The sequence below is a fragment of the Tursiops truncatus genome, chromosome 5 (assembly GCF_011762595.2).
Source record: "Tursiops truncatus isolate mTurTru1 chromosome 5, mTurTru1.mat.Y, whole genome shotgun sequence".
Classification (NCBI taxonomy): Eukaryota; Metazoa; Chordata; class Mammalia; order Artiodactyla; family Delphinidae; genus Tursiops; species Tursiops truncatus.
This window is the reverse complement of record NC_047038.1, coordinates 87,954,657-87,982,323: the sequence shown is the minus strand read 5'-3', so window position 1 is coordinate 87,982,323 and position 27,667 is coordinate 87,954,657.

Below are 27,667 nucleotides of genomic sequence, written 5' to 3'. Positions count from 1 at the left end.
ATCAATGAAGGTCTCTCAGAGGAGGTGACTGAGCAGAAATACACATGTTGAGAAGGAGTCAGTCATGTAAAGACCTAGGGGACAACCTTGCCAGGTTGAAAGAACAGCAAGTATACAAGCCCCAAGGCGTGAATAAGCTTGGCATGTTCATGGGCGAGAAAGAGAACCAGTGTGGCTATTACAGAATAAGAGAAGGAGAGATTGGAAAAAGATGAAATTGCAGAGTTACGATCTTGAGGTTCTATCAAGGAGTTTGGATTTGATTCTAATTGTAAAGGAAGATCATTGAAGAATTTGGAATAAGAGAGTGGCCTTATTTGACTTGGGTTTTAAAAGAGCTCTCCAGACACGAGATGGAAAGGAATTTATAACAGGCAAGGCCCCAGTAAGAAAAAGAGCCACATGTAAAAGTGCTTAAACGACAGGAGTTTATTTTACTTCTAGGGGAATGGGTAGATTAAGGCAGCTAACAAGGCTGAGTGAACTACCCCCAACAGAGAGGAATTATCACTATGCCAAAGCCTGAATGGACAAAAAGAAGGTACAGTGGTGCCTGAACCACTGGTAGAGCCGAAGTAAGGGAAGGAAATCACCCCATGAGAGCTGTTATCCATGGAGGAGCACCGCCACTGCCAGACTATGGGAAGGAAGCCCCCTTTCTCCCTCCAGTCTTCTACTGGGACTCTGAATTTTCTGGACCCAGCCATCAAAGCAAGAGAGCCAGATATAGGGGCCAGACCACGTATTTTGTAAACCTGGGGGGTCAAAGCAAAGCAGAAAAGGATAGAAAGTGAATATAGAGGGTTCAGTGGAAAGCAACAGGACAGGTTGCAGTGGATCAGGAGTAAATCTGTCAGAACCGACTGAGTATATAGCACAATAATAAGTACTATGGAAAATAAAATTACAACACAGTATAAAAAACATTTGTCAGTGTTATATACAGTTTCCCCAAATACAGTAGTGAAAAGACATTTATAAATACTGTGTTTAACTAGTTTATTAAGGTGGCTTCATTCTACCTAAAGAAAACAGTGCTTATGAAAAATAACCTTAGTATCTTTTGAGATAAATAAAGGAAGAACAAGTTATGTCAAAGCCATAAAACAAAAAATAACAAAAAGCAGGTCATATGGGAAAAATCTACTTTATCTTCTGGGTCCATTCCCCAGGGTATTCATGCTGGCCTTCCTAACTCTTACATAAATACTCTCCCAGGTAGAAATATGAATGATAAATGATTCTGGGCAGACATTAAAACTATGCTTCCATGAGAAGCAAATATTAACTTCAAGAAGAATGTTCTCATAAAGAATGTTCTCATAACCTAGGACCGAATATTTCTCCCATCTTACTGTTTTCTCCATCCTTCACTACCTTCTAAGGTCTCCTTTTGGGATACTGAGCCATAAGAAACTAACAAAATAACAAGAGAGTTTTGTTAAAACACAGAAAAAAAACATAGATTATTTTAGCACATTAATATATGAGACTTACGAAAAGGAGACAGTCTTAGCAATATTAGGTAAGGCTGAAAAATAAGACAGAATATTTTAGCATAAAAATGATTGGGACACTTGTTAATGGAGGAACCAATCTTAGAAGTAGAAAGCTTTGCTTGCCTTGTAGGTGCTTTGCTCTCTCTTCCTTATCTTCCTTTACTTGTGCATAAGATCTAAGCCCTTTCCACCCCATCCCCCCAAAACTAAGATAAAACAAATGCTGGGGGCCTGAGTAGTGGGGGAAAGAAGCTTGACAAGGGGACAGGCTGACGGTTAAAATGTAAAATAGACTTCTATTTCTGTCTACAAGAAAGTAAGGCAGTTTGGAATTACCCTCTAGACCACTAGAAAACTGGACAAAATGTAAGAAACAACTATTTTCAGATATTAGACAACAGGCAGCACAACCATTAGAATACGTAAGAAATGGGGGTGGTGGAAGGGACTAGTTGAAACTTCCCATCACTCAAGTGATACAGAGAGGAAGAACCCAAAGAGAGTCCAGCAGTATTACTGTGCTAAACAGACACAGATTGGAATTCAGGGAGGCCAAGTTGCTAAAATTTGCATACCTGAGACTATAAAATTACATAGAGAAAGGGCTCAGAAACTTGTGTAAGGCTCATCTTGAGTCTTTAGCTAAATAGCATTCTGCCCGTTTAGAAGGTGAAGTTCCACGAGGACAGACAAGAAACATTTCTGAGGAGACAGCAATCACTAGCAAGCTGAATTAATAGTTAGTAGTTCCCAGAGCAAAGAATCGGCCAGGAAGAGTTTGAATTCCCTCCAGACAGAATGGAGAGACCTTGCCACATATTTAAGGCACTCAGTAGACTGTAGAAGGGCCATCCCTTAAGGGTGAGAATAAATTTATTTCTAGAATAAAACCTACTCTATATCCATCCAAGATAAAAGAGCTTAACGACAAGCTGTGAAATGATTCAACTAATCCACAAGTGATTTAACTGTCTTCAGAAAAAGATCAGAACTCATTAAATTAACACAAAAATATCTATCACTCCATAACATAAAATCAGAGGCCTAGCAGCCATTAAAGAGATTAGATATGCAAAGAAGCAGGCAAATATGACAAATGATCAGAAGACTCAGTCAAGAGAAACACATCCAGAAATGACAGAGGTAGAATCAGAAGATTGAGATCTTAAAATGTTACCATACGTTTACTCCACATACTCAAGGATGCAAAGGGGAAAAATGAACATGATAATGAAAGGAATGGAAGACATACAAAAGAACCAAAGGGGACATCCACAAATGAAAATTATAACAATTAAAATTTAAACTCTACTAGAAGCATTTAATAGTAGTTTAAACACTGTAAAAGAAAAATCAGTGAAATTGGGGCCATAGCATAGTACCTATCCAAATGAAATACAAAGATTAACAAAGACTAAAAAATCAACAGAACCTCAGTGACTTGTAGAATAATATCAAGTAGTCTAACATAGATATGATTAGAGTCTGAAGGGTGAATGGAAAAAATATTTGAATAACAAATGGTCAGATATTTTCCAAATTTGATTACTTCTATCAACAGACAGATCCAGGAAATTCAATAACACCCGAGCAAGATGAACATAAAGAAAATCACACAAAGGCTATTATGATTGAACTGCTGGAAACAAGCATTAAAGAGAACTTTTTTTTTAATTGCACGAAAAAAGACACATATGCACAGAGAAACAAAAATGAGAATGTCCACAGACATCTTTTTAGAAACTAAGCAAGCTATAGGATAATGCAGAGAGAAGAAATCTATCAACAGAGAATCTGCACCCAGTGAAAATATTCTTGGGGGAAAAATCAGAATTTTATCAGAAAAACAAAAGCTGAGAGAACGTAATGAACAAACCATTTGTGGAAGTAAAATAGAACCCTAAAAATATTAAATTAATCTAAAATAAGGCAGGAAAATGAAAATGAACAGAGAAAACAAATACCAAGATGGTAGATTTAAACTCAACCATGTCAATAATTACACTGCATGTAAATAGTCTAAATATTTGAATTAAAAGACAGAAATTGGCTGACTGGATTATAAAATAAGACAACTGTACACTGTTTGTAAGAAACTAATTTTAAAAATAAGACATAGATAGGTTAAAACTTAAAAGATGGAAGAAAGGTATACAAAAGGTATGCAAACATTAATCATAAGAAAGCTGGAGTGGCTATATTAATATCAGACAAATTAAACAATATAATGTTATTATGAAATGTTATACATTATTTTCAAGTGCACATGGCACATTCATCAAGATAGACCAAATGTCATTCTATAAAAATTAGTTTCAACAAATTTAGAAGGATTAAAATTATACCACATATATTACTTTACTACACCAAGTTAAGCTAGAAATCAATAACAGAAAAGATATTTAGAAAATCCCCAAATATTTGGAAATTGAACTTTTTTTTTTTTTTGCAGTAAATTGATAAACTTCTGCCTAGATTTACCAAGGGAAAAAAGAGAGAAACAAATTACCAATATCAAGAGTGAAACAGAGAATATCACTATAAATTCTGCAGACATTAAAAGGGTAAGAAAGGAATATTACAAAAAAATTTTTGGCAAAAAAATTGACAACTTAGATGAAATGAGAAAATTTCTTGAAAAACACAAATTACCAAAAACTGCCTGAATGAGCAATAGAAATTAAGTTTAAGTTTTTTAAACTCTTAAGTTATTTAAGTTCAATAACCTTAAGTTTATTAAAAAGCTTAATATATAATTTGAAATCTTCTCACAAAGAAAAAGGCCCAATGGCTTCACTAGTGAATTCTTTTAAACATTTGCAGAAAAAAATAATACCAATTTTATACATACTTTTCCAGAAAAGAGTAAGAATTAACTCCCAAATTGACTGTCCTCCCAGAGAATGTGAACATAGTTGTTCAGTTAATCCCTTCTAATACTGCGAGTGATAGTGTCAGGTCCCCTCCAGGGATGTCCATGTGCCATTAGCTTCCCATGGGTGTGCTGCCTACCCCTGGTGCGGCATTGCTAGGCACACCAGTGTCAAGTCTTCTGTTGTGGGACCATTGTTAATGCATGGTGCTGTGGGTCTGATTTACTCTTTTAGTCATCTTTCCTTGAAATGTCAAGTCCAGTCTCGTTGCTGTTGCTGTCACTGTGGGCATTTGCTGCTAATCATGAAGTTGGTTGCAAAATGTACATTGGAAGCTACTGCTCAGTGCAGTTTTCCAAAGTGGAAGCCTCTTCTGGAGCAAACAAGTAGGAGAGGCCTGTGCGGGCGGGAGACCCCCAGGCCTTGGGACTAAGATGGATGGCGGCAGGGGTCCCAGAGCTGCCAGCACCAAGTGTGATTCTTGTTGTCTATTTTCTCTATTCCAATAAAGCAGACTTTCACACACACACACACACACACACACACACACACACACACAATGAACCGTCTAATGACATTAAGAGGCCAAAAAACTCTAATACTTAACAGTGTAAAACTAAATGCTTTCCCACTAAGATCAGGAGAAAGGTGAGAATGTCCACAACTTTTCCTACTCAAAATTTTACTGCAAGGTTTAGTGTAAAAGGCAAGGGAAAAAAAGATATACAAATTTGAAAGAAAAGTAAAACTCTTTCCAGAAAATATAATCATGTTCTTTTTTAGACTCCTAAAGAATCTATTTTTTTAAAAGAGCTACCAAAAATAATAGTCTAGTTAAGCATGATCAAAAGATATATTACTATACACAAAACAATTACATTTCTATATTGTAGCAATAAACAATTGGAAATTGAAATTTAAAAACAATACCATTTATCGTAGCGTTAGAAACATAAAATGCTGAGAAATAAATTTAATAAAATATGTTCAAGAAACATTTAGTGAAAATAACAAAATACTGCTAAGAGCAATTAAAGGAGATCAAAAGAAACGGAGACAGATACCACATTTCTAGACTGGAAGAATCAGTATTATTTCGATAACAATTCCTTCCAGACTGATTTCAAATATGGTAATGGTCTTGCCCTCCTGCAGTATGTCCTCCAAACTAACACCAGAGTGACCTTTCTAAATTGCAAATTTGATCATGTAATTCATCTACTTAAAAAAATCTTTTACAGCTCCCCAGGGCTTATAGGATAAAGCCTATACTCCTTAGAACAGCCCTCTGTGATGGGAACCCTCTTGCTGTTCTCAACAATGCCTTCTGACTGAAATGTCCACTTTTAATCCCCCTGGTGAACTCCTTTTTACCTTCTAAGATCCAGACTGGACCTTGATCCATGAAGACTTTTCTCATCTACCCAAGAAGATTTAACTGCTGCCTCTTTTAAGCTTATAGGACCCTGTGTTAGCCCTTTTCACCAATATTGCCATAATTTATTTGATAATCTCTATCTCCCCAAGACAGACTATGGGCTCTTTTATGATCTCCACCTTGAGGGCAGGGACTGTAGCTCATTCATTTTTGTCTCTCCAGCACTAGCATCTCATCTGACACATAGTAGACACTCAATATTTTTTTAAAATAAATCATTGTCTGATCTCCTGACTGGAGCAAAGAGAATAGGAGTTCTTTCAAAGATGAAAGACCCCAAACAGGTTGAATTTTAGAAGTGAATGGGATCCCTTCTCTAAGGTTGGCTAAGATAAATATGAAAAAGGACATTTAATAACAGGAAGAATTATTAAACATTTTTATTCTGGCTCCCTTCTCATTCTGGTATTATCTCTAATCTAAAGCAGCTCTGAGGAAATTATGTTTGACCACAAGCCCCACAGACTATTTCTAGTTTCCCATATTAAATCCAAGAGAGAAATTTTTATAATATGTCATTTATGGCCTCATTCTACCTCGATCTTCAAATCCACCCACACCCCCCTTTCACTCTCTCTTCCACACTAGACAAATTTCCCCAGGGAAGAATGAAGGTATTTCCAGCAGCCAAATAAAGAACTCTGTCCTGGAAAGTCAGCCTGACCCAGGGAAGTCTGCCTGCTTCCTTTCCACCATCCACAGAGTACTGAGAGCATGCTCACCTCCCAGCCCTCGGGAATTAGCTGCTGCCCTTTTTAGGGCTTGATTCTCCTGCATTGTCTTTGACCTGTAGGTTTGGATGTCTGCACATTCCTTTACGAACATTTTCACAGATTTCCAAAATTATACTGACATAACTTTTCTAGACAGAAGAGTAAGGGGATCTCCACGAAAACCAGTTTCCTTTTGGTTTCTGGAAATAAACACATTTGTGCTAAACTGTCTTATATATTCAGTTATTTAAGATACTTTGTTATTTAAGATACTTTGTTTTGAAACAAAGTCTGAACAATAGAGAGCTACGCAGAAAACGTGACAAAACTAAAATGAAGGCAGGAAAACTCTTGGGAGAATTCCCGAAGTTCCTGTTCCAACCAGGGCAGGCAGAAAAGCCTGGCAAAGTTGACGGAGGCAAAGCTTGTCTTCCGGAATAACTTGTCTCCTCCTCTGCGTATCCTGATATTCTCTCATGCTGCCTTCTCTCTCCCACCCTCTCAGGCAGCTTTCAGGAAATGGTCTCATGTTTCTTCACACTGAAACTGTACTTAAATGTGTAGTAAGAATGAATGAATTTCCTCTCCTCGGGATTTGCCTTGTATAAGAGGACAAAGGTCTTTCCAACTTCACCTTGGTTTAAACCAAAAGGAATTATTTTTAGGAAGAAGCAAAGCAGATGGAAGAGGGAGCAGACTTATTCCTTCCCTTATGGAGGAAGCAGACAGTGCATAGCTGATGGGAAAATATTCTCTGCCAGCACTGAAAGAAGTACTCAGGGCCGCTTTAGCAAAGGCCAAGGAGCCATCTTCACACGTCCTACTGGAGACGCAGCCAGGCCTTGTCAACTGAAACTCACACTTTGAGAGAAACACACACATTAAGGAACAGAGGTAATAGAGGATCCTGACTTCCCTTCACCTTACTGTCTGCTAACACCCCAATATCTTTTCTGTCACACTGTAAAAAATTGGTTTCTTTCACTTCTCCTTGAATGTAAGAGATCTGTTTCTCCTTCCTAAGTGTGTTAGCATTCTTTTGCTACATGTTTTAAATTTTCCCCTTTGTCTTTTCACCTCAGCTTGTCAAGATTCCTTAAATCCTATTGTTATCTCCTAAATTATTACCTCTCTATCCAACTTAATGCCAAAAACCAACTCCTAAAAACAGAAAAATTTGAGTGTGTTAACTGCATTCAATAAATCTTATAGTACTACCAAGAAAATGAGAGCAAGTACAACCTAATTTCCAGGACCTAAAGTTTTAGAAATCATTCTGGCAGCTGCAACCATGGTTACTACTTAGTAAATGGTTTTAACCTTGCATAACTTTTTGTTCCACACTGTGGGGTGAACTGGTGACAAGAAATGGCCTGGCTGAATATCAGTGCTTCTGAAAGCTTGTTACCTCAGCCTACTTAGAATGCCCAGGCTTAGAATAAATAAAATTGTAAGTGAAGAGAATTAAGGGAGAATATATCTTGAATCGCAAAAGGGATTGTTCAGTAGTTCCCTCCTTCGGTCAGGTGAGGAATGTTAAAGTTCAGTGAGGGATGTGAAAAATATGTATAAAGAATATTTAAAGAAAGTTAGGGACTTCCCTGGTCGTCCAGTGGTAAAGAATCCACCTTCCAATGCAGGGGATGCAGGTTCGACCCCTGGTCGGGGAACTAGGTTCCCACATGCTGCGGGGCAGGTAAGCCCGCGTGCCATAACTACTGAACTCCCGCGCCACAACTAGAGAGCCTGCGTGCTGCGAAGTACAGAGCCCACACGCCCTGGAACACACTTGCCACAACTAGAGAAGAGAAAACCCACACACCACAACTAGGGAGAAGCCCTTATGCCGCAACAAAGATCCCTCATGCCTCAAGGAAGATCCCACATGCCACAACTAATACCCGACACAGCCAAAAAACAAAAAAAAGAAAGAAAGTTAATAAGGCCTTTTAAAGACTCAAAGCAGCGTCTTAACTTGAAACAAAGACTGACCTTGGGCAGAGGGACAGATGCGGGGCAGGCGACTGATCAGGTGTGTGTACCCAAGGTGCCCAGTATGTGCCTAAGCTGTACCACAGCTGGGGCTCAAAACCGGGAGGAGTGAAGCAGATGTTACAGGAGTTCATTTGCTTTCAGACCAAGGACTATCTTGAGAAAGAGTGGTCTGCTGCTGTGAAAGTGAGAATCAATTACACAAGTTTGGTGGAGAGCAAATGTTTCAAGGTCAGAAGGAAAAACAATGTTGAGAAGCTCAACAGAACTTGCTCCTCACATAACCCCTGACCCAGCTCTCCTGGCCTTCTGTTTGATTCCCAGGATTACCTGTGCAAAACTGAGTCACCAAAGCCCCATCATGCTTTGATCCAAAATAATTGGCAAATTATTTTTGGTGCTAGGATCCAAAAATAATTGGCAAACATCTGTTCTCAAGGTCTCCTTTTATTCCAGTTTAAGTGCTCCACGAAAAGTAGTCTCTCTAAAATGCATCCCAAGAGGCATCTTAAAATTCTTGCCTCCTTTCGCTCCCCTTCACCGTTATCCACGTGCCCCATCCCTCACTTTTGCACTTTCCTTAGATCTCTGTTTGGCATCAGCTTCTCATGGAGGCCTCCCTGACAACCCAACTTGAAATGGCAAACCCCTAATACTCTCACCAACTGGCACCCCTTTACCCCTGTCCCTGTTGTGTTTTTCTTCATATTAATATTTGATATCCTGTGGATTTTGCTGGCTGATTATATTTCTCCCCTCTCTAGTACATAAGCACAATGAGGATGTGAATTTTTTTTGGAGGGGGGCTGGTTTTGTTCACTACTTAGTGTCTGGAATAATAAATATGTATTTAATGAATTACTAAATCAAAGAGTGAATGCTTGTATTGTTTCATGTATTGCTTTCTTTCTACAAATTCATAGAATCTTTCTCTTACCCTTAGATGACTCCATCTACCCAAACTGACTACAGAAAGTTCCAGGTGAACTTAATGACACTGGAACTCATGAGAAATAACTGCCTAAGGTTTCTATTGATTATGGTCTTAACTGTGGGTTGAGGGATATTACATTTCCTGAGCAAAAGTGGGCCTTAAAAGGAAATTGAGAATTAGGGAAGAAATTGTTTCTTGGTTGAGACAATGCTTCTAGTTATCTCTGCTTTTAATGCTCTTTTGTGTGGTACTTTACCTCTGCTTGAAACTATTCTTGAATCAGGCTTCTTCTCTGTTGTGAATAATCACTTCAAACATCAATGAGAACAAAATAAGAAAAATATACATATTTCACTTAGAAAAGTCCCAGGATGATTCTATGACCAAACAGTAATTAGATTTGTTTGGTTCTGATGCTATTTCCCAGGATAGAAAATACAGAATTGCATCATTAGGCCATTTGCTTTGTATAGCATCCAGCACAGTGAGATGGATACCCATTCACAATTTCATGGAATTTTTTCTGTAATGAAATCTGTAAAGTGTAATCTTCTGCTAAGATATTTATTGCATTTCAGGTTTGATAATGTATTGGAACCATGGTGAATCCAAGAAATACAATCTCTTCTAGGTAGGAGATTATAATCTTATATAAAAGGGAAACTAATAACAAAAAATAATATATGGTTAAGTAACAAGTAAGTTTATTGGGTGTGTTCATTTCACCATAAAGTTTTTTTACTTCATTTGATAGTTAAATGTTCTCTTTTAATCAAGAGATCTAACATTGCTAGTAAACTAATAGGCAACCTAATTTTTGTTTCTGGCCTATGCCTAGAAGTTTAATGTCTCCATTCTTAGCCTCAGTTTTCCCTCAGAATAAACTGCATTTTAAAGCAATTTTAGGATTGACATATATACACCATTGATACTATGCATAAAATAGATAACTAATGAGAACCTACTATATAGCTCAGGGAACTCTACTCAGTGCTCTGTCATGACCTAAATGGGAAGGAAATCCAAAAAAGAGGGGATACATGTATATGTATGGCTGATTCACTTTGCGGTACAGTAGAAACTAATACAACATTGTAAGGCAACTATACTCCAATAAAAATTCATTTTAAAAAAAAGCAATTTTAGCTCAAAGGATCAAATTGAGCTCAATTTGTCTTTCAAAGGAGGAAATTTGTTTTGCCCAGCAAGTAGAATGTAGTGTCAACTGATTAAAAGTGACAATTAAAAGTGAAATGCAATGACTCAATAGCCCAAGTATTAGTTGTTAGAGATCAAGTTCCATAGACTATTGGTTGGTTATTCATTCAAACTGTTCTTTGACTTTAATTTGTACAAGTTCTATTGATGAAGCTGCTTATTTGAGAAGAATTATGTAGTAGCATATTTGCATGAATTAAACCTATCTAATTTGGTACATAATGGCTCAAAAGTCATTAAATCCCAATAAAACTGTGCTTTTTAAGTCATGGGTCTCTTTTTCCAATGTTTACGATAAACTGTTTCAAACTTAGAAGTCTTAGAAGAATTTCTGAAGATAGCTTCAAATTACTCATTCACAGCTGTTTATGTCAGAATTTATCTCAAATAATTTTTCTTGCCAAGTCAAGTTTTTCTCTACCTTTGCAATAACACATTTCTTTGTCAACAACTCCTGTCACTCCATAGACAGAATACAAACTAAATTTTAATACTATCAGAAGGAAAGTAAAATTAGGATATTAGGACTATCAAAAAAAGTGATTTGCCCCAAAATCAAGTATAAATTTGTTTCTATTACTTACACTGTTTCTCTCCTCCATAGATCTTAAATATTCACTGTCATGAAATGTTACCTTTAATTAGTTTTCACAGAGCTAGAGACTTAACTCTCCAAGAATAGTCAGGAGTGGTGATGTAATGAAAAAAGTACAGCTTTTTTCTCTCCCTAACTCCTAGTGAGAATTTTAAAAGACATTAACATTTCTGAACCTTAATTTTCTCACCTCTAAAATGAACTTAATAATAATTTACTCACAAGAGGTTTATGAGGATTCAATCAGCTTGCTGTATGTGTCTCCCCCCCAAGAAATTTTGTGCCAAATTCTAACTCCCAATGTGATGATATTTGGAGGTAGGATCTTCGGGGTGATTAGGTCATGAGGGTGGCTCCCTCACAAGTGGGATAGGTGCCCTTATAAATAGACCCCAGAGAACTCCCTCGTCCCTTCCACCATGTGAGAACATAGCAAAAAGCTGAAAAGACGGTTGTCTATGAATCAGAGAACAGGCTCTCCCTAGACACCAAATCGCTAGCACCTTCATCTTAGACCTCCCATACTCCAGAACTGTGAGAAATAAATTTGTGTTGTCTATAAACCACCCAGTCTATGGTATTCTGCCTTAGCAGACCAAACAGACCAAGACAGAAATTGGTACTGAGAAGTGGATGCTGCTGTAACAAATACCTAAATAAGTGACAGTAGCTGTGGCCCTGAGTAATGAACGAAGGCTGGAAGAGTTTTGAGAAACATATTTGAAAGCCAGCAATGCCTTGAATGGACCATTAAGGGCAATTCTGGTGACCGCTCAGTAGAGAAAGCCTCATTTTTCTTAGAGTATACCAAAACAATTCTGAACAGAATGTTGGTAGAAATATGGGCAGTAAAGCCTATACTTATGAAGTCTCAGACAAAAATGAAGAACATGTTTTTGAAAACTGGAGGAAAAGTGATCCTAGAATAAAGTGGAAAAGAATTTGGCTGATTTGTGCTTGTGCCCTAGCGTTTTGCGGAAGGTAGAGCTTGTGAATAATGAACTTGGATAACTGGCTGAGGAAATCTGTAAGCAAAGTGTTGAAGGAGTGGCCTGGTTCCTCCTACTGCTTACAGTGTAATGTGAAAAGAGAGAAAATGATTTAAAGATGGAATTGTTCAGCAAAAAGGAAGCAGAACTTAAAGATTTGGAAAATTCTCAGCCTTCTTATATTGTAAAAAATGAGAATGCTGAACAGAACACTAAAAGTGTGAGCAAGCAAGCACTGGATAAGGAGATTCCTATGGATCAGCCATCTCGACAGCAGCTAGGAACTATCGTCCAAGACCAGGGCAGAATGACCATGAAGGCAATTCAGAGATCACCAGATCTGCCACTCCCATCATAGCCTAGAGAGTAAGGGGGGCAGAGTGATTTCAAAGGAGGGACCACCAGTGCCGGTGGGGCCTCAGTGCACCCTGCCTGGGCTGCCTCACATTGCAGTCTCTGCTCCCAGAACTTCAGCTCCATGTTTCTCGGCCACCCTTGGCACAGCTCTGGTGAGCCCTGGTGCTGCATGGGCTGCTCTCAGCAGAACTTTGGGGGGAATGGCTGCCTTCACCTAAATTTCAAAGGGTGAGACCTTCTGGCAGAGCAGCAAGCTTAAGACACCAGCCCCCGAAAGCAGCAGGGCCCAGGCAGAGAACCAGCATGGAGGCAGGCCCACCCAGAGCCTTGGGGGTCAAACCCCTGTCTAGAAAAGCTGTGAGGGCAGGACTGATGTCCCAGCGGGTCAGAGGGCAGGACTCCTATCCCTTGTGCCTGGAAGGCAGGACCTCCACTCCAGTGAGTCTGAGCATCAAGCCAAAGAGGATTATTTTCAAGACTTACAATCTCGTGGAGTTTGCCTTGTAGCTTAGACTTATTTGAGACCTGTTACTTTCTTCTTTCCTGCTTCTCCCTCGTGGAATGGGAATGTCTATCCAGTGCCTGTCCCACTGTAGTATTTTGGAAACACCTAACATATTGATTTCACAGGTTCAGAGCTGGAGAGCAATTTGCCTCATGATAAATTGTACTTTGAGTTTCAACCATATGTGAGTTAAATGAGATTTAAGATTTTAAAGTTGATGCTGGAACAAGTTAAGATATGTAGGGCTATTGGGATAGAATGAATGTACTTTTCATGTGAGAAAACATGAATTTTGGATGGGAGTCAGGGGTAGAATGCTGTAGACTGAATGTCTGTGTCCCCACCCCCAAATTGATATGTTAAATCTTAACTCCCAATGTGTTGGTATTAGCAGGTACAGCCCTTGGGAGGTGATTAGGTCATGAGGCTGGAGCCCTCATGAATGTGATTAGTGGCCTTATAACAGAGAACACTCTGCTCTATCTGCCACATGAGGATACAGTGAGAAGTCTGTAACCGGAAGAGAGCCCCCTACGGAACCCAACCATGCTGGTACCCTGATCTCAGACTTCTAACCAGCAGAACTGTGAGAAATAAATGTTTGTTGTTTATAAGCCACCCAGTCCATGGTACTGTGTTATAGCCTTCCAAACAGACTAAGACACAGTTAACAGGGTAACACTCTCCAGAGTATATGGCACACGGCAGATAAATATTAGTTTCTCTTTCTATGGTAAGCTTCTTTTAATTTTTAGAGCTTTGAGATTGGGGATTTTTCTAAAACTTGGTATAAATACTTTTATATCAGTGTTATTATTGGATCTTGATCCTAGACAGAGAAGGACTACAGTGAGTCAAGTGAGGCAACATTTAAGGAGGCACTTGCTCTCAGGGTGGTCTCAGCCCTGCACTAGCATTGATCTAAGAGGGGGTTGCCTCCTTAAATGTAGCATACTAGGTGCTGCCCCATCCTAGTTCTAATCCTAAATGACTTACGTTAACTCTCAAATTTTTTCATTTTATTTTTTCTCATATAATGCTTGTGGCTCGATTAAATTATATGGCCACTACGATTGTTTATAGAGTCCTCAGGGCATTTGTGTTTTGATTGAGACAAAAGAAAATATGAAATATGTATTAGGTATCTACTGTTGCATAAAAAATTAGTCCAATACTTAGTGACTTAAACAACTGTTTGTCATCTCACATCATTTCTGAGAAAACAGTTCTAGCTCAGGGTATCTCAGGAGGTTGCAGTCAAGATGTCACTTGGAGCCACAGTCATTTGAAGCCTTGGCTGGGATGGAGGATCTGCTTCCAAATTCACTTACATGGCTGTAAGCAGGAGGCTTCAATTGCTCAACACCTGGGCCTCTCCATAAGGCTGCTCACGACATGACAGCTGGCTTTCCCCAAGTGAATGATCCAAGAGAGAGAGAAACCAAGACAGAAGCTACAGTGTCTTTTATAACCTAATCTCAGAAGTGACATACAATCACTTCTGCTGTGCTCCACGGGCCACACAGACCAACCCTGATACAAAGTGGAAGGGACTACACAGGAAAAAGTACCAAGAGGCAGAGTGACTATAGCAGGCCATTCTACCTGAGGCCAACTACCTCAATATGTTTTTAGGAGTTTGTTTTGGTTCTTTCAATTAAAAGCCATTAATTAAAAGAAGGTTTTTATCTCCTCTAAACCTCACTTGTCTCGTCTATAGAATGCGAGTAACACTTATACAAAACCTGCCTCATCTTACAGTCAGATGGGTAGAACTCCAAGCATGCAAGTAAAAAGGAGAAAGAAGACAAAAGAACAATAGCATCACAACAGTGCTGCCATCCTGAGGTAGAAGCCAGCTGTGGACTGCAGAAGGCCAACAGAAGACCATTCATCTAGTGAAATTTCTAGGAGTGCATGAAAGCCAGGAATTTCAACAGGACAAAGTAGCCATGGTTGAATCAGCAGCAGACCCCAAATGGGCTGTATGCAGGAGAAAAGAAAACCTGAGCTTCAAGTGACCTCTCCACACAGCAGTGTAAGCCCAAGGGGCCCATCCACAGAGCCAGACCAGGATGATGGTTTATTAAAAGTCCAAATAATCAAATAGGAATAATCTGCTGGTGCAGTTCATAGGATTCCAGGAAGCTGTGGTGATGTGTATCATTCCCTGCCTCTTGAACATAATGTGCTTAGGGTAACCTGGCAATATTGTTACAGTGTAGACTCTGAGCCAATAGATCTGGGGTGGGATAGAGATTCTGCATTTCTAACAAGTGCTCAGGTGATGTCACTGCTACTGGACCACAGATCAAATTGAAGAGCCAGGGTATACACCTGTTCATGTTAGGAACAATCAGGGCATCACTGCAGGGTCTGGAAGACAGGAGCCACCTGAGAACATCTACTCAAAGTTTTAGAATCATTTCTCTTCATCCTGGCTGCCAGCCACCCCTGAGCTAATACATTGGATAAACAAGTCCCTGTAGAGTGTACTGATTCTTCAATCTTTATAAAAACAGGTTTTAAAAAGTAGAAAAAAGTCAAAAGATTAATCCTATACAAATAAAATCTGGTTTCAGAATAAAATGCTCACTCATACTGGGTAAATAGCTCCTTCAAGGCTAAATGATTCCCTAAATGGAACTTCCTTTTTTTAATCTCACATGTCCCTTCTGTCCTTGGAACTGCTTTCCCTTAAGGGAGTATTTGATTTCTTAGAAGTGCGTCATATTTTTGATTCTTGATTCAGTCTGAAGTTAAGCTAAATGTTTAAACGTGCCATAAATATTTAAGTAAGACCCTCAAATTTTGTATGTACACAGAAGTCAAGTATTCAAGTTGCTAAGAGCAATTAATTTTGGGTAGATATGAAGATTACAGAAAATTTAAATTTTCTTTTTTGTGTACTTCTATGTATTCCAAATTCTCTAAAAGTAGAATGAGTAATTTTCATATAAACAACCATATAGTTATTGTATATGCAACTAATTTTTCTGGTCAAGCCATACAACCATCATCAGATTTTGTCACCTCCCAAGATCCAGACATTCAAGAAATATTAATTGGTTTCTACTATGCTTTAGACACAATACTAAGAACTGAGGGTGTGTACACACATGCACACACACACGCACACACACACACACACACACACACACACACACACACAGTCCCTGTTTTTAAAAAAGTCTGTTCCAACAGACCAACCACAAGCACTGAAACTGAAACTGTGATTAAAAATCTTCCAACAAACAAAAGCCCAGGACCAGATGGCTTCACAGGCGAATTCTATCAAACACTTAGAGAAGAGCTAACACCTATTCTTCTCAAACTCTTCCAAAGTATAGCAGAGGGAGGAGCACTCCCAAACTCATTCTACGAGGCCACCATCACCCTGATACCAAAACCAGACAAAGATGTCACAAAAAAAGAAAACTACAACAAAATACTAGCAAACAGAATCCAACAGCACATTAAAAGGATCATACACCATGATCAAGTGGGGTTTATTCCAGGAATGCAAGGATTCTTCAATATACACAAATCAATCAATGTGATACACCATATTAACAAATTGAAGGAGAAAAACCATATGATCATCTCAATAGATGCAGAGAAAGGTTTTGACAAAATTCAACACCCATTTATGATAAAAACTCTCCAGAAAGTAGGCATAGAGGGAACCTTCCTCAACATAATAAAGTCCATATATGACAAACCCACAGCCAATATCGTCCTCAATGGTGAAAAGCTGAAACCATTCCCACTAAGATCAGGAACAAGACAAGGTTGTCCACTCTCACCACTCTTATTCAACATAGTTTTGGAAGTTTTAGCCACAGCAATCAGAGAAGAAAAAGAAATAAAAGGAATCCAATACAGAAAAGAAGAAGTAAAGCTGTCACTGTTTACAGATGACATGATACTATACATACAGAATCCTAAAGATGCTACCAGAAAACTACTAGAGCTAATCAACGAATCTGGTAAAGTAGCAGGGTACAAAATTAATGCACAGAAATCTCTGGCATTCTTATACACTAGTAATGAAAAATCTGAAAGTGAAATTAAGAAAACACTCCCATTTACCGTTGCAACAAAATGAATAAAATATCTAGGAATAAACCTACCTAAGGAGACAAAAGTCCTGTATGCAGAAAATTATAAAACACTGATGAAAGAAATTAAGGATGATACAAATAGATGGAGAGATATACCATGTTCTTGGATTGGAAGAATCAACACTGTGAAAATGACTTTACTACTCAAAGCAATATACAGATTCAATGCAATACCTATGAAACTACCACTGGCATTTTTGCAGAACTAGAACAAAAAATCTCACAATGTGTATGGAAACACAAAAGACCCCGAATAACCAAAGCAATATTGAGAGCGAAAAATGGAGCTGGAGGAATCAGGCTCCCTGACTTCAGACTATACTACAAAGCTACAGTAATCAAGACAGTATGGTACTGGCACAAAAACAGAAAAATAGATCAATGGAACAGGACAGAAAGCCCAGAGATAAACCCACACACATATGGTCACCTTATCTTTGATAAAGGAGGCAAGAATATACAATGGAGAAAAGACAGCCTCTTCAATAAGTGGTGCTGGGAAAACTGGACAGGTACATGTAAATGTATGAAATTAGAACACTCCCTAACACCATACACAAAAATAAACTCAAAATGTTAAACACCTAAATGTAAGGCCAGACACTATCAAACTCTTAAAGGAAAACATAGGCAGAAACTCTATGACATACATCACAGCAAGATCCTTTTTGACCCACCTCCTAGAGAAATGGAAATAAAAACAAAAATAAACAAATGGGATCTCATGAAACTTCAAAGCTTTTGCACAGCAAAGGAAACCATAAACAAGACCAAAAGACAGCCCTCAGAATGGGAGAAAATATTTGCAAATGAAGCAACAGACAAAGGATTAATCTCCAAAATTTACAAGCAGCTCATGCAGCTCAATAACAAAAAAACAAACAACCCAATCCAAAAATGGGCAGAAGACCTAAATAGACATTTCTCCAAAGAAGATATACAGATTGGCTTGCCAACAAACACATGAAAGAATGCTCAACATCATTAACCATTAGAGAAATGCAAATCAAAACTACAATGAGATATCATCTTACACCGGTCACAATGGCCATCGTCAAAAAAATCTACAAACAATAAATGCTGGAGAGGGTGTGGAGAAAAGGGAACACTCTTGCACTGTTGGTGGGAATGTAAATTGATACAGCCACTATGGAGAACAGAATGGAGGTTCCTTAAAAAACTACAAATAGAACTACCATACGACCCAATAGTACCACTCCTGAGCATATACCCTGAGAAAACCATAATTCAAAAAGAGCCATGTACCAAAATGTTCATTGCAGCTCTATTTACAATAGCCAGGACATAGAAGCAACCTAAGTGTCCATCATCAGATGAATAGATAAAGAAGATGTGGCACATATATACAATGGAATATTACTCAGCCATAAAAAGAAACGAAATTGAGTTATTTGTAGTGAGGTGGATGGACCTAGAGTCTGTCATACAGAGTGAAGTAAGTCAGAAAGAGAAAAACAAATACCGTATGCTAACACACATATATGGAATCTAAGAAAAAAAAAAGGTCATGAAGGACCTAGGGGTAAGGCAGGAATAAAGACACAGACCTACTAGAGCATGGACTTGAGGATATGGGGAGGGGGAAGGGTAAGCTATGACAAAGTGAGAGAGTGGCATGGATATATATACACTACCAAACGTAAAATAGATAGCTAGTGGGAAAGTAGACGCATAGCACAGGGAGATCAGCTAGGTGGTTTGTGACCACCTAGAGGGGTGGGATAGGGAGGGTGGGAGGGAGGGAGACGCAAGAGGGAAGAGATATGGGAACATATGTATATGTATAACTGATTCACTTTGTTATAAAGCAGAAACTAACACACCATTGTAAAGCAATTATACTCCAATAAAGATATTTTTTTTAAAAAAAAGGCTGTTCCAGTCAGTGCTCTATCACCAGGTACAGTGGAAACACAGGACAATGCTCACATCAGTCCAGCAACCCAGGAAAGTCTCGAAGAAAAAAATCAGAGTTTGCCAAGCAGAAAAACAAGGAGAGGACATTCCAGGCCGAGGGAAGTGTCCATGAAAGACACCTTCACTGCCTAATTTTTCAGCAAGTCTGATTTTAAAGCACATTATCCTCATTAACTGGGTAGTGCATGTCAAATCTCTAAGGGTTATTTCTGTGAACAGTAAATCTGGTTGACTAGACTTTGATGTTAATGAGAGCCTCATGTTAATTTGATGGCTTGCCAAAAGAAAGTGCACAGAGAAACTAGGGTGAAGAACCCAAAAGACTTTAATCCCAGCCCATAATGGCATTCTGAGACAGGCAGTCCCAGGAATTTATTCTCTGCTGCTCCCGAGAGCCGGTTTTTGAGGCTGTCTTTAGGAAAGTCATTTTTCCTGCGGCCTCCCCATCCACAAACACACACAGACACACACTCTCCCCATCACCTCCAACACCACCCAACATATGCATATAACACTTAACTTCATGGAAACCAATAGAAAGAAAAGCAACTGGTCAACATAAACTAGCTCCACTTCTGAATGGAAAAAAACAACTCAAAATTATGCTCCATTAATATTGGTAAAGCAGCTTTGGTTATCCCTTCCATTATTCATTTATTTAACAAACACCTACCAGGTACTAAGGATTTAAATCTGACTGAGACATGGTGTTTTCCCTTAGGAAGCTACAAATCAGACCATGGCACAGTGCAGTCAGTGCTGTGACGGATGGATGGAGATGGACAGTGTGTTAGAGGCACAGGTAGAGTGCATCTAAGTCGTCCTTGGAGGAGTTGTCCTGGAAAGTTGTCCGGTTCCCTGGGAAACTGCAGAGGACTACAAATTGCTCAATACTGCTGGAGCCAAGGTTGAATGTGAAGGAGTGTGGGTGATAAAGCCGAACATATAGAAAGAAATGGGGTCACAAAAGCCTTAGATACTAAATGAAAGAGTTTGCACTTTCTCCTTGAAAGCTGTTGGGAGCTATTGAAGGATTTTAAGCAAGGAAATGGCATGATTAAAAAGATCAGTATCACAGCAGTGGGGACAGATTGAAGGGAGGCCACACAGAGGACAGGGAATGCATTTAGGGGCTATTGCAAGGATCTAGAGATGTTTAGTGAGTCCAAATCAGGGAAGCTGTGTGAACAAAGTGGAAGGGAAGAATTCAAGAAATAGTGAGGAAGAGGATGTTCACAAGAGAAGGAGTCACCAAGGATACCTACCCCAACTCCATGTATTTAGTGTAAGGCGAGAAAAATTACAGGGAAAGCAATAAACTCATCTCAGGGCAGTTTTCAGTTAGAGTAAAAGGTGAACGGAATATTCACAGAGGAGATGGAAGGTGTAAGGCAGTTTGTTAGTGATAGGTCATGAGTTCTGGAGGTCCCAGTGGAAAGTTCTGGAAGGTCAGGTGGGCGGCGTGATGAAGCAGGTTAGGAGAGACATAGAGCAGCTAAGAAATGAGCATTCAGGTAAAGATAGGTTATCTGGAAGTCTTGAACAGAGATGTGGGCTTGATGTTGTCAATCTCAGATGTTCGAAGGATGTGGTATACCCGCGTTAGTCAAACTTACCTGACTGTGAAATGTTTTTAAAGTCATAATGTATTGCTGGAACATCAAAAAGAGTTCATGAAATATGAAGAGCTCTTTGATCAAAGTAGGTAGTTAAAATGGTCTTAAGGATAAATTAGTTGTTACAAAAAATGATCAAAAAGCTTTTATTTGTGTCATTTCAGTGTCTAACAGAGGGAAAAATTAGAGGAATCAAATATTTTTGTTTCAGTAAAAACGGAAAAGAAAATCACAGGAAATGATAAAGATAGAGGTCTCTTGCAGCACAGGGGCCCTCCTCGCATATGCCCAGAGGTTTACTGTGATGCCATCCAGGCTAGGTAAGTTCTCACCACAGTGTCCCGGCCCTTTTTCCTGGTTGGTATCAGCCTTTTAGTTTCCTCAAAGGAATTAAAGCTGCAAAAGCAGGTTTGAATTTAGAATGAGTGGACTTTTGGAGTTTTGTACTTGAAGCTGGTGTGGAGGTTCAACCTCCAGTCCTGGCCCCAGTCCCCAGGCTGAAATCCCTTCCTACTTCCCAGCCCAAGTTTCCCTCCAAATCACCAGGGGCAGCAACATGGTCTTCCCCATTAAAAAGTCACAATCAGGCCCTTGAAGTGGGCTCAGTGTGGTTGGTTGGGGCATTCTAGGGACCAAAGCAACCAGAACACAATTTAGATGGAGGGGGAGGGAAGGGCAGCAAGGGTTTCAGTTCAGCCCATCCTCTTGGGCCCACAAACTCCTAAACCTCAGGGGAGGAGCCCTGCGGGAGGAGGGCCAGAGTGATGTCTTCTGAAGTGCAGGATTCAGAGCAGGGACCTTCCTGCCCAGGTGAAGTGAGGAGCTGCACCCAGAAGTCAGAAAAAGCAGAGTTACTTCTCACCATGTACAGACTTCACCAGCAAGCCATAAGAAAAAGAGTAACCATTGCTAAAAGCAAGACAACAGGACCAAAATGAAGTCACTTATGCTAAGCCCCACATAACCAACCTGAGAATTAATTACGCAGATAGCTGCTGAGCCCCTTGTGCTAGCCACCTGCTCACTGTCTCAGATGTGGGTGAGCCCTTCTAGGATCCTAGCAGCACAGCTTTCACATTAGGACGTTCCAGACTTTATTGGAGCATTTCTTTTTCCAGACTGGGTCCGGAAACCAGTATGAGTTAGACTGGGTCCAACTTAAAAACCAGACAGGGTTCAGAATTGGACGGGATCCAACTTAGAAACCAAACTGAGTCCAGGGTTAGACTAGGTCCAACTTAAGCAAGGCTGCATCCAGTGTGAGGCCTCAGGTGAATAAAATCTTGTTTGAAGGGGAAACAAGCAGGTTAAACTTACCAAAGATAATCTTGAATTACAGTGGCCATAGTGGAGAAAAATTCTAACCTAGATAAGTTTATCCATTTATGAGGTGTCTTAGAGAAAAGGGGGTGTCAGCCAAGCACTCACCATTAAGGGTGGAGTGAAAATTGTTTTTCATCCTCTGCAGTGTCTGGTGACCAGGCTGAGAACTGCTGGGACAAGCCACTCCATCCAGAGCCTACAGGCAGAATCCTAGGAAAATTGGCAGAAGCCCGCAAAGGGTGAGAATTCTTACCAAAGTTTACTCTCCCAGATCTGTGGTGCCTGATTGAGAGAGGGAGGTATAATTGTATAAGCTTTCCTTTCCAAATTCACATTGGCAGGCAAAAAACATTTGTAAGAATTAAATCTTTGAACTGTGACATTAATTTGCTGCCAGGTACCCACTGGTGGCCAATCCTTTCTCTCCCAGGGTGTTGTCTGCCTGTTTGTCTCATTTCATGTCCTGAGAACTTGACTTGGCAACCATCAAGTTATGGTCCCCCCAGAATACTGGCCAGACAGAAATATGGGATGCACCTTACAGTGGCTACCTACTGTTCCCAACAATTTTCTAAGAATGTTAGTTGAGTGTTGGCTGCCATTACAGGAGAGAATTTTTCTAGTAATATGAACTAAAATTTCCCCCAAATTTCATTCAGGCTTCTATTTTAAGTAACCAGAGCATAATTATATATCTGGAAATTCAGATTCAGAGAAAATATAAAATGCTCTTTTAATCTTTTGTTGTTGCCAAGGTTGACAGTATACTTGCCTATTCTTTCCAAGGACATTGAAAGCTGTGGTTAAACTTTGTCCAAACTTTTCTTTTTTTAATTCTCTAATGAAGTCTGATGGTAAAACAGATGAAAAGAATGTATCTGACTATGACCTTGGTGATTTTCTCCCTAATTTATATTTCCAATAATCTAATTATCTCCTCCCTTGCCCCAGTTGGCTGAAATTCTAGAATGAGAGATAGAATCTCTGTTTTCTGGAACTATCGCTCTATAGTCAGTAAATCTTCCTCCACCCTCCACCTCTTTTTCTACCACTTCTTTGCCCTCACTCATGATTCTCCCATCAGGACTCCATGTTCCCAACAGCCTCAGTGTCAGCAGCTGGGATCAAGGTCTCTTCTCCCATTGCCACTTCCAAACTATTCTTCTCCAATCTCTGCTTAAACGATAATAATATATCTACTCCCAGGGAATGATGAACACAAGTTCAGGAAGGTGGTTTTCTTAGAGTGGGGTTGGCAAGTGAACTCCAGACTGCCTACTCAACATCCCAACTTTCATGTCAACTGTTCATGTTGACATGAACAAGCATAATACTCCTCCACAGATTCATTCTTACTTTCCAGATGTGGAACCAACTATCATTTAGTTGGTCAAGTCATTAAACCCAAGAAGCCTCCCTCAGACGCCAAATACAAAATGTTGTGTTTCCTTGCTGCCTTTGCTCCCTATAGATACCTTGAAGCCATCTGCTTTCTTCTATCTCCACAGCCTCTGCTAGTACAACCACTGTCATCTCTAGCCTCGTCAGGTGCAATATTTGCCTAACTGGTCTCTCCACTCTAATCCAGTACCACCACCCAACCTGCTCTCCATCCAGAGCCCAGAGTATTCTTTTCAAAATACTAATCTGATCATGCCACTGCATAAAAAGCTTTCAATGGCTCTAAAAGCTTGTAGGAAAAAAAACCTCCCAAATCTTTAGCAAGGCCTTGCGTCATCCTATGTCTACAACACCGTTACCCTATGGGCTCCAGTCACAGTGGCCTTCTCTGTGGTCCTGGAACATGTTACATGCCTGTTCACCACAGGGTTGCTACACAGACTAGTCCTTCTGTCTGAAATACAAGAACATTTTCTCCCACTTCACCCTACCTTTCCCAGACCCCCAAACCCCAGTCCATCATCCCTCTGTTTCATCATGATTTTCTCTTCATCAACTCTTATGTTTCATTCAAATCTCAGATTCAATCACATCTTCAGAAAATCTTCTTTGATTCCCACGGGTAGATGAGGTCTATTTCTTGTATGTTACAAGAAGTATGTTTTTCCCCCTAGAAGTATGTAATTTTATTAACTACTGTCTCCTCAAATCAACTGCAAGTTCCATGAGGTCAGAAATCATGCTTGGTTTTGCTAATTATTATATTCCTAGCAACTAGGCTAGTACTCAGGACATAGTAGGCTTTCAATTAAATGTGTTAAATTGTACAGCACAGTATATTCATTAACTTTTGCCTCATAACAAACAACCAAAAAAAAAATTAGTGGCATACAGCAATAAGCATTTTTTCTCACACTCATGGGTTTAATGGTAACCTAGTATAGACTCAGTTGGGTGACTCCACCTTAATCTCAACTGCACTTGCTTTAGGTTGAATATTGCACTCAGGTCTGCTTCATATGTCTTCCCCAGGACTGATCTCATGGCAAAGTCAGAAGCGCAGGATCCAAGCCAAACCACACAAACACACTTATGGCCTCTGCTCATGTCAGGTCCACTAGCATTCCTTGGCCAAAACAAACATCATGGCCAATCCCAACACTGATGGGGCAGAGAAATATATTCCACCCAGAAGGGGAAAGGGAGGGGAGTGAATATTTGCAGGGCAATAATTCAAACCATCATAGATAGTTAGAGAACTTACTGTAATTCAATTTATAAGGTGTTAGATGACATAAAGATGACATATTAATAAAGGTCAGTGTAATTCAGTGAAAATTTTTTTTAAAAGGGTAGGGCATCATAAAAGAAAAAAAGTTTTATGAAAGAAATTTCATTCCAGGTAGTCCTTGAATAATGAAAGCATTTGAACTTGTGGAGACAGAGGTACCTAGATATCTCAAGGGGCTGAAACAGCAAAAGTAAAGGCCTAGAGATAGGAATGTGTGAACATATTTAACTATTAAAAGAGTAGGACACATAGAACCTGTAAGGCAGTAGACAGAGAAAATGCAAAGTGATTTTATTCAGCAGTGGACAGTCAGTAATGGCTTTTAAGCAGTGGAGCGACATGGTCAGGGCTGGGCTTTGGGACTATCAATTTGGCAGTAACACACTCATGAGACTTTTTGGAGGAAAAGAGATTGAATAGAGGAAGAACCATTAGTAAATTCTTAGAATGTCTGTGAAGGTGTGACAACTGCTTGATCCAGAAAAGTATCAGTAAGAAATTGGCAATTAGTTGACAGTGGAGAGTTAAAAGAGAAAAGCATCAAAGATACTTGGGATTTTTTAATTTAAGAGACTTGGAAAAGAGTAGTAAAGTTATCAGAAATCAAAAAGCTCTGGAAGAAGAAAAAATTTAGAGAAGATGAACAGTTTGCTTTTGATATATTTTTCTTGATGCCTCAGCATGAACATCCAGATGAAGATATCTGACAGGTGTGGAGATTAAAAGTGAGGCTAGGCTGAAGACAGATACTCGCTCATCCATTCAAGAACCGTGTATTACTATGATCATTTCATGGGTCACCCCATCTTGTCACCATTGTATTTCTGGTATCTAGCAGGTTCCTGGTTTAGTACAGGCTCTTGGAACATACTAATGGAATGAATGCCAGGCAATGGGCCTGCAAAGGTGAGGGAGATACAGACCATGCTCTCAGTAAGTTCACAGACTAGATTTGAGCGTTATCATAGTAGAAGTTATGCTGAAGCTATGAGAAGAAATATAATTGCCTAGAATCCTTTACCCAACCCTAACTGCCCCAAAGTAAAATCTTGGTAAATATGAACATGCAGGGATGGAGGGGGAGAACAAGAAGGAAGCTGGAGCCATCGAAGGAGTAATTACAGAAAAGAAGGAAAGCAAAACAACCAAGTCTTATAGAAGCCATGTTAAGAGAAAACCACCTTAATGTCACAGAGGTGAGGATTAACAGAACTTCTAATAGGATAAAAAATACTAACATGTTATTAGACTTGGCAATAGCAGGCCCATGATGCTTTTTAGGAGTTGAACAGCAGGGGCAGAAACCAGATAGCAAGAACTTAAAGAAACAGTAAATGCTATATGAGTCAAGGCAGTAAGTTCAGTCTCAACTTTTAAAAAGAAATTTGGTAGTAGTTGGAAAAGAAGGAATAAAACAGTAGTTCAGGAGGTTCTCAATTATTGTACTAAAATAACTCACAACCATGCATGAATGACTAAAATCCTTTTTTTTTTTTTTTTTTGTTCCCTGTTCAGTTATTCTACAATCCATGCCAGGTAAATCCCTACGTCTAATCTTGTGACTTTCTTCCTCATAACATTTCCATTGGTCATTACCTCTTAAAGTCCTACATTAGATTTTTGCTTTGGTTAAGTGCCAAACCCGTATTTAAGGCATTTTCATCCAGGTCTTTTCCTTATAATATGTATTCTATACTCCCAAAATATTGAATAATTTTCTATCCACTCCTTCCATTAAAAAAAAATTATTCTCATGCAGGTAACTGTTCATACTCCTACTTACATTGCCTTATTCTTGTACTCTTGCTTTCCCCATAAGGCAACTGATCCATGAAGTCTTTGTTAGTCTCCTCAGGCCACTGTCTTTTTCTCATTTCTGAATAGAAAGATACAAATACCAAAATAGTGAACAGAGGCAAATAAGTATAGACACACAAACATTTTTAAAATAATAAACAGATGAGTTGAACAACTTCTATGTTAAAAAATTTAATCTAGATTAAATGGACAAATTATGTGCTCCACCAGAACATAAAATGCTGATATTTATGCAAGAAAATATAGATACCTCAAACGGATACATAACAATGCAGTTAATCTCAGACCCAGAGGGTTGCAGGTTAAGTTTAAGAAACTTCAATGAACAGGTAACCCTGTATTGTACTAGCTGTTCGCTAATTTCAAACATGGTTGGAGAAGGAGTTGTCTAACAGATTTTAGGATGCAAGTATAGCCTTGATTCCAAAATTTGTTTTGAACTATACAAAAAAAGAAGATTATAGGATCATTTCACTTATGAATATAGATGCCGAAGTTTTAAATAACATATTAGCCTACCAACTCCAGCAGTGTATTCTTAAACGACAATCAAGGAAAGGTTAACCCAGATTGAAAAAAAATGATTGAATAATGGAAAATTCTACCAATCGTAATTCACCAAATCAATGAATGCAAAGTGGATTATCACGTGATTTTTCCAATGATACAGGAAATATTTGAATATTTATTACTTAAAAACTAAAACAAAGAAAAACATTTCCTGAGACTAGGAATAGAAAACTTGGAACTTCCTTAATTTCATAAGGCCTGACCACCAAAATTCTATACCAGCATAAAAATAACATCTATTAGAGCAATTTCAATACATCAGCAAGTTTTATAAAATGAATCTGAAAAAGTGAAAGCTCTCCTCTCCACCAGCAATAACCAGCTACCAAATGGAGATCCATTCACAATAGCAACATGAACTGGAATTAACCTTATAAGGAAAGTCCAAGAACTTTATGGAGTAGATGTTCATGGTGGGCTGACTTAACATCTATAATTTCAGTGTCATCTCAACCAAAATTCCAGTCAGATTT